This window comes from Zea mays, chromosome 8 (genome assembly GCF_902167145.1).
Source record: "Zea mays cultivar B73 chromosome 8, Zm-B73-REFERENCE-NAM-5.0, whole genome shotgun sequence".
Classification (NCBI taxonomy): domain Eukaryota; kingdom Viridiplantae; phylum Streptophyta; class Magnoliopsida; order Poales; family Poaceae; genus Zea; species Zea mays.
This window is the reverse complement of record NC_050103.1, coordinates 65,219,096-65,231,303: the sequence shown is the minus strand read 5'-3', so window position 1 is coordinate 65,231,303 and position 12,208 is coordinate 65,219,096.

Here is a 12,208-nt window from a genome sequence, read left to right as displayed (position 1 = left end):
GAGTTAATCAAGGACTATGATTTGGAGGTGCATTACCACCCTGGTAAGGCCAATGTTGTGGCAGACGCCTTGAGCAGGAAGGCCCAGTGCAATTGTGTGAGCATGGATGTGGGAGTTACCACCCTGTGTGATGAGTTGTGCAAGCTGAACTTGGAAGTTGTTTCTTCGGGTGACCTAAGCTATATCTTGGTGGAGCCCACCTTGCAAGAGCAGATAATCAGGGCACAGGTTGAGGATAAGGGTGTTCAGGTTATCAAAGATATGATCAAGCAAAAGGCAGAAAAATACAAGTGTTTCCGACAGGACAGCAAGGGAATTCTATGGTTTGGAGATCGATTGGTTGTTCCTAAGGACCCTGAGCTCAGAAAGAAGATACTGGATGAAGCTCACCTTTCCAAATTCTCCATGCACCCTGGTAGCAACAAGGTGTACCATGATCTCAGATCTCTATATTGGTGGACTAGAATGAAAAGGGAAATTGCCAAGTACATATCCGAATGTGACACCTGCCAGAGAATTAAAGCTAGTCACTTGAAGACAGCAGGCCCTTTGCAACCCCTTCCCATACCATCTTGGAAATGGGAGGACATTTGTATGGACTTCATAGTGGGATTACCCAATACCTCCCGGCACCATGATTCAATTTGGGTTATCGTGGACAGGTTGACCAAGACTGCTCATTTCTTGCCAGTGCATACCACCCACAGGGCAGAGAAGTACGCTGAAATTTATGTTGATCAGATAGTAAGGTTGCATGGTATTCCCAAAACCATTATATCTGACAAAGGAGCACTATTTGTGGCACGATTTTGGGAGCAATTGCAAGAATCACTTGGGACCCATGTCATCCGAAGCTCAGCATACCACCCCCAAACCGATGGCCAGACAGAAAGGGTGAACCAGATTTTGGAAGACATGCTGCGGGCATGTGCACTACACTACGGAAAGGATTGGGACAAGTGTCTTTCTTTGGCAGAGTTTTCTTACAATAACAGTTATCAATCCAGTCTGAAGATGGCACCTTTTGAGGCATTATATGGGAGAAGGTGTAGGACCCCACTAAATTGGTCTCAAGCAGGAGAAAGGGAAATTTTTGGGCCAGACTTGGTACTCGAGGCAGAGGCAAAAGTCAGAATTATTACCAAGAACTTGGAAGCTGCTCAGGCCAGGCAAAAGAGCTATCATGACAAGAGGCGGAAACCTCTGCAGTTTGAGGTGGGAGATCATGTTTATCTTAAGGTATCACCCACCAAGGGTGTTCAGAGATTCGGGATCAAGGGCAAGTTAGCTCCTCGCTATATTGGACCCTACGAGATCAAGGAGGCTTGTGGACCCGTAGCCTATCAAGTGGAATAGCCACCTCACATGTCAGCAGTTCACAATGTGTTCCATGTATCTCAGCTGCGGAAATGCGTCCGTCTACCCACTGAAGTACTACCGGGACCAGATATTGAGATAGAACCAGACTTGTCCTACCAAGAGTACCCCGTCAAGGTGCTAGATCAAAAAGAGAGATCAACTCGGGCAAGGTCGATCAGAATGTATAAAGTTCAGTGGAATCACCATTCAGCAGAAGAAGCTACATGGGAGACTGAGGATTTTCTACGCTCTCGCTTCCCCAACTTTCTACCCAAAGGAGTCGGTATGTAACCCCAAAAACCCACCCCCACCTGCCCTTTTGAATTCAATTATAAGAAAAACTTAGATAACAAGGATAGTCTAAGTTGTGAATTTAACTTAAGAAGGGCTTCCTTCTGAAGTTGCAACGAGGGTGACATTCGAAGAGCAGTTAATAAGAGAAACTTAAGTATAAAGGGAAAACAACACCAGCACACCTTCAAGCATCCCTCCAAGGGGCTCTACCTGAAATCTCGGGGCGAGATTCCTTTAAGGGGGGAGGGCTGTAACACCCCAGGTGTTACCATGGCTAGAGCCCACCTTGGCACTAGAGGCTGTGATCACATGTGGTAGAGGCTTAAGGCAACCCACAAAAACTTTGAAGGCCATGTGCTAATCAAGTTGCCAATGACCTAAGAAGTATTACTCTAATCTTTGCACACTTTTGCCTTAGATAAGAGCGGGGGAAGACCCCTAGGCCCTCTCTTAAACCCTATCTCCCAAAACCCTAGATAAGAGGGAAAAGAGAGTGGACAAGTGTGCAAAACATGAGTAACATTTACCCAAACCTTAAGCAACCTTCTAACCAACAATTAAGGGAGTGAAATAATGCAAAAAGACCCCTGAAGAAACCCCAATTCAAATCTCCAAGTGGAGAGAGAGCTAGAGCTCTCTATTTCACTCTAAGTCCATTTTTAACCCTAGTTTAAAGATCAACCGTGTTCACCTTGAAGATGGCACCAAAACCACTTGGGTTCTATACCAAAAATGTGGTATACCACCTAAGGCACCCCCTGGAAAAAGTGGACACTGAGACTTGGACGTTTGACAGGATTTGGCATCAGTTTTGTCGCGGTGTGGGCAGTGAGACAAGCCAGATTTGGCGCCCGTCTATCTCCCGATCTAGGGCGTATCATCCCTTGGAACTCACACATGTGAGATAGCCCTAGGTGCCAGGAAGAGGTCTGCGCCGGATTCATGGCGAGATTCACACGTTTGCGATCTCTGGAGACGTTTGAACACTGGAAGAAACTCACCTCCACGTGTTCGACGCCTTCTGCCCGCGCCAGAGCACGCTCGCGCGCGTCCCCGCATGCCCAGCGCCGCGCCCGAGCCAAACCAGCGCCGTGGCCCGCGCCCGAGCTTATAAAGCCCTCCTAGGCTTCGACTACACCCTTCCGCGCACCCTCCAAACCTCACCGGAGTTAGCTCGTCGCCGTTTGCCCGTGCGCAGCGAGTCCACGGCCGCCCAATCCCTCTGTCACCATAGACCGGCCAGTAGAGCCATTCCCAACCCCGTCCAGCCCTCGGAGAAGACTGTGCACACCTCCGTGAGGCTCCCCGAGCAAGGAATCGGAGTTTACTTCGCCGGAGAAGCCAGTCCACGCTCGCCGGAGCTCTCGACCCCACCGGAGTACGTGGACCGGGTAAACCACTCCACCATCCTTCGATTCCTTGTGCACACAGTCGCTGCGTGACCCCGTGAAGCTCACCATGCCCTCGGATTGAACCAGTTCGCCGTGGTTTGGCCGGTATACTCGCCGCCGACGAGGACACCCGCCTGCACGCGTGGACCGGGCGATTCCGGCCATCCCCGACGTCAAGCCGTACCTCGACGTGACCGCCAGAGTCTCCCCGAGCCAACCCCACCCTTCGCTGGACCTCCCTCGCCGCCGGTAAGCCGCGCCACCCTTTTCTTTCCCGCGGTTACTGTTTACATAAGGGGAAGGACTGCGGGTGAGAGGGAGAGAAGGTCAGGGGGTTTTGTGAAATGTCAGAGACACAGGGGAATAGTGGCGTGGGGGTAGATTTGCGAAGGTGGATTTAGTTTAAACCCAGGGACCTCGGTGTAAACTGTTTTTCCAGAAAACCTTTATTAAATCTTTTTTTAAATTGGACAGAAACTTGAAAATGCATAACTTCTGTTTAAATCATCCAAATTTGGTCAAACCAATTTTGTCAGATTCTAAATAATGTAACCTACTTAAGAAAAATATAAAACCCCCCATGTACTGTAGAAAACTTTAAAGCTCTGATTTAATTATAGTTTTGACCAAAAGCTTAATAATAGGGCCAAAATTAGTTGCACTATTTGACTGGGGTTAGAAAAATTTTGAGAAGTTTGTATCTACCTACTAAGCCAAATAAAAATGCTAAACCTCTCTCCACTTCATTTAAGTTAGTTTTACCCTTTATTCTATAATATGCTTAAGGATAAGAAAAATAGAAAATGTAATTTAATTAATGAACCAGAGAGTACCTCTATTTTTCTTAGGTTACTTATTCAATATAGTTCACTGGAAAAATATATCATGCCCTGTTTTAGTATAAAATAAGTAGGATGCCTTTTATTTTAATAAAACAAGTAAAACTTAGGAAAACTCTACAAAAATAACCCCAAGGTAAAAACACCCCCACCCTTGGGATAACTATTGTTTTATTAGAGAGAACTTAGGAAAAATATGAAATCTGCTGTTTGACATTTTTCAAATAACAATGTAGTAGAAAGAGCCTTTTTGACTTTAAACCTAAGAAAAATCATAACTAAATAACCACCCCTTAGTTTTCTGTGATTTTTAGCACAGAAGCCTATTATTACTATGGGATGCCAGCAAAAATAACCTTTAGGACAGAACCTACCCCTAACTAAGAGGTGTAGTGTAAAGTGGCCCATTTTGCCTAACTATTGTTATTTTTGTTTAAAGCCTAGCCTTTGTACTTAAAGCTTCAACTTCTTAAAACAAGTTAGAATAGCAAATGACAACCCACTGTAATTTTTACAGAATTTTTGGAAATTATTAAAACACTGTCGTAGTTCAACCTACACTAGAAACCCTAATTGGAAATTTAAGAAAGGAAGAGGAATAATGTAAATTAATGTCATCCTAAAACCTTTATAAAAATTGTCCACTGAAATCTATAGAGACAATACCAATCCACTATGTTATCCTAAAGGAAAACCTAAACCTAAAGGGTAATAAGTCTATGTCTATGTATACCACTAGAAGCCCCACAGAACCAGGAAACCCTAAGTTAATTCTTAACTTATTTTCTTTAGTAATGTTCTCAAATCTTGCATAATCATGACATACATGTTCATTGCATTTCGATAGACTGTAATCTTGCTGACGGAGAGTACATCCTCGTGCCGGAGCAAGGAGCTGCTCAGGAGGTAGCCCCAGTTCCAGCACCCGAGTCTGCACCAGAGGACCTGCCTGCCACTGCTTTGGAAGGCAAGCCCCGGTTTTATGCATAACCTGTTATTTATGCTATTTTACTTCACTTAATGATTGTAGGATTGATTGTGCACTTAGGTGTAGGAATTGTTTGAAGCCCTAGTTGCATGATCTTAGGAATCCTTTTGAAATGAATACTAGTATGACAGGTCGAGTAGTTGCTTTATTTAATTAGGATCTCGGTAGAAGACGAGTGATTTTTCTAGCACTCGCGCGAGATCAGGAAATTGATTGTACCCACTTTCACATTGTCATGATACTAGTTGGTGGACAACAATCCATGGGGATTGGTTGTTTACAAGGTAAAAATGGGAATAAGGATTAAGGTGTGGTATCGTGTGTCAAGCGTTTGAACGTACTAAACACATACCGAGAAATATGGTAAATCGGTAAGCCTAGTACCTGATTGAACCTGGCAGTAGACTTTGCCCCTCACGCGACCTGAGACGAGGTCTCCCATTCCGGTTATGGTGGGTACAAGTGCGGTCACTGCACGACGGCAGTCGGGGTCAGTGAGGCATTGTACGCCAAGGCGGTGAGCCCTGTTCTGCTGACGGGGAATTGATGGGGAAGGTTGATGTGTGTGGGGGCGGAGTGCCCCTGCATGTCGTGTGTTTAGGTTTACCTTGCAAGGATAAAAACTCGATTCGAATCGTCTGCTTCTCGCAGCTAATGAGACTGCTTGATCCATGCTGCTACATTGAGTAACAAGTGGAACTGTGTTGAGATGATACAAGATGTTGATTGCTAAAAATGCTTGCTACTATGTGTGAATAGATAGTACATCTTTAGCCTTAAGAGAGTCACACTTAATCTTGACAAAGTTAAAATCTTGATTTAGAAACTCAGCTAGTGCTTTTGGCAACCAAACCCCACAACCAAAAAGATGCATGTCTAGAGGTAGAGGAGTAGACTCCTCACACCGGGTAAGTCTAGCTGAGTATTAGTATACTCAGCCTTGCTTGTGGCATAATTTTTACAGGTTCTCTGGAGGAGATGGTTGCTGGGATAACTTGGCCGTCCACCTTGCCACCGGGTTGGACTGTTGAGTGGGACCCTGCCTCGGCTAAGGAGGAGCATGAGGAGTGATGGGACAGGCTTCCCCATCTCTCTGTTTAATTACCGTTAGTTTTATTCCGCTGCACTTCGAACAATGATGGTTACTTTTGCAAAAACTCCGATGATGATGATGGTGATGTAATAATTTAATATTCTGACATGTATGGTTTTATGCTTTATTGTATTTGCTCTGTGACTCACCTTCGAGTGAGATTGTGGTACTTGATCCTGTCAGTGGCCGTGTCAGACTAGATCCGAGGGATTGACGGGTTATTCCCATTTAAGTGTGGTCTAGCCTCTAAGGCGGGGCTTAGGCACTTAAGTTGGAATAATTCGGGCAGTTCCGCCACACGCCTCCTCCTCTTCACCAAAATGGGATGACGACGACGAAGACTCTTCATCGAAAAAGAAAACGGTTAGTCAAAACTATTCTTTTGATTATTCTCTCATTCCTTATAATTCGAATGCCCATTTATTATCTATTCCACTTGGAAAACCCCCACACTTTGATGGAGAAGACTATTCATTTTGGAGTCATAAAAAGCATAGTCACTTATTTTCTCTCCATCCTAGTATTTGGGAAATTGTTGAAAATGGAATGCATTTCGACAGCATTGACAATCCTAAATTTATCAATGAGAAAATACATAAAAAATGCCCAAGCCACTACTGTTTGTTAGCACCTCTATGCAGGGATGAATACAATAAAGTCAGCGGCTTGGACAATGCCAAGCAAATATGGGATACCCTCAAGATCTCTCATGAGGGTAATGACGCCACCATGATTACCAAAATGGAACTGGTGGAAGGCAAGCTGGGGAGGTTTGCCATGATAAGAGAAGAACCAACTCAAATGTACAATAGGCTCAAGGCCCTGGTGAACAAAATTCGAAGCTATGGAAGTACAAGATGGACGGATCACAACATCGTCCGACTAATGCTAAGGTCATTTACTGTCATTGATCCTCATCTTGTAAATCTTATCCGTGAGAATTCCAGGTACACCAAGATGACACCCGAGAAAATTCTCAAAAAATTTATGAGCGAGCACATGATGGTGAAGGCGAGATACATGGACGATGCTGCAAACGGACCGCTTCCTCTCTACGAGCCGCAACCCGTTACTCTCAAAGCGACAAGCAACAAGGAGGCGCTACCCAGCAAGGTAGCACAAGTGGAGGCTACGGGGCTCAACGAGGACGAAATGGCACTTATAATCAAGCTCTTCAAGATTGCCTTGAAGGGACGCAAGGAGTACCCCCAACAAGAACAAATCAAGGGGAAAGCGCTCCTGCTTCAAGTGTGGTAAGTCTGGTCATTTCATAGCACAATGTCCCAACAATGATAATGACCAGGCACAAGAAAAGAAAGAGAAGAAGGAAAGGAAGAAGAACTACATGAAGGAAAAGGGCGAGGCGCACATTGGAAAAGACTGGGACTCCGACTGTTCTTCATCCGACTCCGATAATAATGGACTAGCTGTCTCGGCCTTCAACAAGTCCTCTCTCTTCACCAACGAACACCACGCGTGCCTCATGGCTAAGGAGAAGAAGGTACGTACACGAGATACACCAAAGTACACTTCTTCTAGTGATGAGGAATATTCTAATGATGAAGTAGATTATAGTGATCTATTTAAAGGATTAGGTAGATCTAAGGTAGATAAAATAAATGAATTGATTGATGCTCTTAATGAAAAAGATAGGCTACTAGAAAAGCAAGAAGATATTCTTTATGAGGAACATGATAAATTTATTTATGTTCAAAAATCTCTTGCTCTAGAAATTAAGAAAAATGAACTATTGTCTTCTAAGCTGTCTACCTACCATGATTATATTTCTAGTCTTAAAAATTTGAATGCTGATTTAAATACTAAGCTAGAAAAAGTTAATATGGCTAGTTCATGTGTTGAGCATGTTGTTATCTGCAATAGGTGTAAAGATTTTGATGTTGATGCTTGCAATGAACATGTCTCTACCATTCTTAATTTAAATAATGATGTTGCAAGTCTTAATGCTCAACTTAAGACTTGCAAGGATAATTATGAGAAATTAAAATTTGATAGGGATGCCTACACCATTGGTAGACACCCCTCTATTAAGGATGGACTTGGTTTACAAAAGGGAACCAAGAACTCAACAAGCCAAAGGACTTCCAATCTCAACAGGAGAAAGGGAAGGCTCCTATGGCTAGTAGCTCTCAAAAGAACCATGTCTATCTTTATGCTCATGATAAGAAAGTTACTAGTTTTGCTCATCATGATAGGTGTCATAATCATGTTGTTTCACCTGTATGTCATAATGCTACCTTTAATTCCCATGCCATGTTTGCATCTAGTTCTTCATATGCTCATGGTAGGAATAGATCTAGGCGCCATCATATAGTTTCTAATGCACCTAGGAAGGCATCAAGTGGACCAACTATGATTTATCAAACATGTGATGTTTCATTTGTCCTCTTATGCAAGAATGATAAAGTAGTTGCTAGAAGTTTGGGACCTAAGTGCAAGAGAGACAACTTGCATCTGGGTTCCAAAGTCTATTGTGGCTAACCTTGTACGACGCAACAAGAGTTGGGTACCTCAAACCCAAGCTTAATTACCTTGCATATTTATGCATCCGGGGGATCAAGCTGGATCATTGATAGCGGATGCACAAACCACATGACGGGGGAGAAGAAAATGTTCACCTCCTACGTCAAGAACAGGGATTCCCAAGACACTATCATCTTTAGAGATGGGAACCAAGGCAAGATCAAGGGCTTAGGCAAAATAGCCATCACAACCGAGCATTCGATTTCAAATGTGTTTCTAGTAGAATCGCTCGGGTACAATTTGTTGTCTATAAGCCAATTATGTCATATGGATTATAATTGCTTATTTACAAATATTGATGTATCTGTCTTTAGAATAAGTGATGGTTCATTAGCTTTTAAGGGTGTATTAGATGACAAGCTCTACTTAGTTGATTTCTCAAAAGAGAATGCTGATCTAGATGCATTCTTAATCGCTAAGACTAATATGGGCTGGCTCTGGCACCGTCGTCTAGCACATGTTGGGATGAAGAACCTTCATAAGCTTCTAAAGCGAGAACATGTGTTAGGACTAACCGATGTCTGTTTTTTAGAAAGACAGACCTTGTGCAGCGTGCTAGGCAGGGAAGTAGGTGGGAAGTACTCATCAAAGCAAGAATGTGATGATGACATCAAGACCACTGGAACTCCTACATATGGATCTCTTCGGTCCCGTTGCTTATCTTAGCATTGGGGAAAGTAAGTATGGTCTTGTTATTGTTGATGATTTTCCCGCTTCACTTGGGATTTCTTTTTGCAGGATAAATCTGAAACCCAAGAAACTCTAAAGCACTTCCTAAGGAGAGCTCAAAATGAGTTTGAGCTAAAGGTGAAAAAGATAAGGAGCGATAATGGATTAGAGTTCAAGAACCTTCAAGTCGAAGAATATCTTCAGGAGGAAAGCATCAAGCACGAGTTCTCCGCTCCCTATACACCACAGCAAAATGTTGTAGTAGAGAGGAAGAACATGACGCTAATTGACATGGCGAGGACAATGCTTGGAGAGTACAAGATGCCTGAGCAGTTTTGGTCGGATGCTGTGAATACAGCTTGCCATGCCATAAACCAGCTCTATCTGCATCGCCTCCTCAAGAAGACATCATACAAACTCCTAACCGATAACAAACCCAATGTTCCCTATTTTCCTGTATTTGGGAGCAAATGCTACATCTTGGTAAAGAAAGGTAGACATTCGAAGTTTGCTCCCAAAAGCGATAGAAGGTTTTTTACTAGGTTATGACTCAAATACAAAGGCGTATAGGGTCTTCAACAAATCATCAGGTTTAGTTGAAGTCTCTAGCGATGTTGTATTTGATGAGACTAATAGCTCTCCAAGAGAGCAAGTTGATCTTGATGATGTAAATGAGGATGAGGTTCCGACATTCGCAATACAAACAATGGAGATAGGTGATGTGCGACCACAGGAACAACAAGAGCAAGATCAACCTTCTTCTTCTACATTGGTACATCCCCCAACTCAAGATGAGGAACATGTACCTTAAGATGAAGGGTTGGATCAAGGGGGAGGAAATGAAGGACAAGATAAGGAGGAAGAAGCACCACAAGCTCCTCCAACTCAAGTCCGAACAACTATTCAAATAAATCATCCAATAGATCAGATTCTGGATGATATCATCAAGGGAGTAACCACTTGCTCACGTTTAGCTAATTTTTGTGAGCATTACTTGTTTGTTTATTCTATTGAGCCTTTCATGGTAGAAGAAGCCTTACAGAATCCGGACTGTGTGTTGGCCATGCAGGAAGAGCTCAACAACTTCAAGATAAATGAAGTTTGGAGCCTGGTGACACGTCCGAAGCAAAATGTTGTGGCAACCAAGTGGGTGTTCCGTAACAAGCAAGATGAACACGGTGTGGTGACAAGAAACAAGGCTTGACTTGTGACAAAAGGTTATGCCTAAGTCGCAGGTTTGGATTTTGAGGAGACTTTTGCTCTTGTAGCTAGGCTAGAATCAATTCACATATTATTGGCCTATGCTGCTCACCATTCTTTTAAGTTGTTTCAAATGGACATGAAGAGCACCTTCTGTTGGGGACTTGTTCTCAAATGCTATGAATTAAGAACAAGGCAACATAAAATGTTAAATATCAAAGTCCTTCGTGCTTCGAAGCATTATATCCATAAGGATTTAATGGATCTTTGGACGAAGGTAACAAGTTTAATATTACGAAGGTTTCACCTGCGTGATTAAACTTACAAAGATAATACAAAGTAATGTAAAATATGAAACATTAAAGATAAATACATTAAAAATGAATAACATCATTCACACATTTTAATATATATAAATTTAAGGTATTTGAATACAATGTTTAGATACATTTTTACCTTTGCCTTGACAATAATTCCCGAGTGATGCGTTAGCAATTACAGGAAAAGCGTGAACAATAAAGGAATACTGTTCACTATTTATAGGCACAGGACACAGCCTGTGAGAAATTATAATCATGCCCCTCATAAAAATTTACAACAATGACTCAGACCCTTATGGACTAAAAGGTCATTCTATCTTTAAGTCGGTTCAACCCTTCATCTTCGGATATGCTGTAATACCGAAGCTTCATGAATGTTGCCTTCGGCGTTTCGCACGAGCAGCTTCAGCCGAAGCTGTCTCTTTCTGCAGGACCTTCGGCGACGAAGCATGGTCCCAACAGTAGCCCCTTCGCGGTGCTAGATCGTTTTTCGTAACGAGCTTGATCCGTGAAAAAAAGTCTCTTAGGCTTCAGGAAGCCGAAGGTCCGAAAAACACCTTCCCTGAGCTCGTTGTCGAGAAACGATACAGCTTTCGAGCGTGTAGCGGTCCCACCATGCAGGTTCACTGTTCTGATTTTTGCGGCCCACCGTTCAGCGGGTGCGAGCAACTCTTTGCCTGGTGTAAAAATCCTGACGATTCACCTTCTTACCTGCAGCACTATATAAACAGACGGGTAGGTGTGAAGTTACCACAGCATTCATTGCTATTGCACTGTTTTGCTGCCAAAATTTTTAACCATAGCCGAAGCTTGACTTTCGCATTCAAACGAAGCTTCAGTTTAGTGTTTGCTTCGTCAGAAGAAAAGGTTATTAATTTCCAAGAAATTTTTTCAAGAAATTCAAAATTAAATGGCCAGAGTGCGCTCTACTGCTAGAGTTGAGCGCGAGGGGGACGAAGCCGAAGGTGCGGAAACTGTTCCTATCTCTGAAGCAATGAAGCGATCTGGATTGATGACATCAGAAGATACCCCTGTTGGTGAAGCAGAACAAGCAGATATTGAGGAGGCTGGTACTGACGATGATTACAATATCGCAGTACCGAGCAAGCCTAGTCATCTGGACTTCGGGAAGTCGACTATCTCGAAGGCTGATTTCCCAAAGATGGTGAAGTCGGGCTACTTCAGCGAAGATGAGAAGAAGATGATTCGCTTTGGTGGAGAAGAGATTACCCCGAAGCCACAAAAAGATGAGATAGTGATTTTTAAGAGTTTCCTCAAGGCTGGTTTAAGATTTCCTTTGAATAGGATGATTGCTGATGTGCTGAAGAAATTTGGGATCTATTTTCACCAACTAACTCCTAATGCTATTGTTAGGCTTAGTGTTTATATCTGGGCTCTCCGAAGCCAAGTAGTGGAGCCATTTGCCGAAGGCTTCTGCCGAGTACACGAGCTACACTACCAAACTAAGGCCAGAAAGGATGGGCTTCATGAAAATTTTGGTTGTTACAACTTTG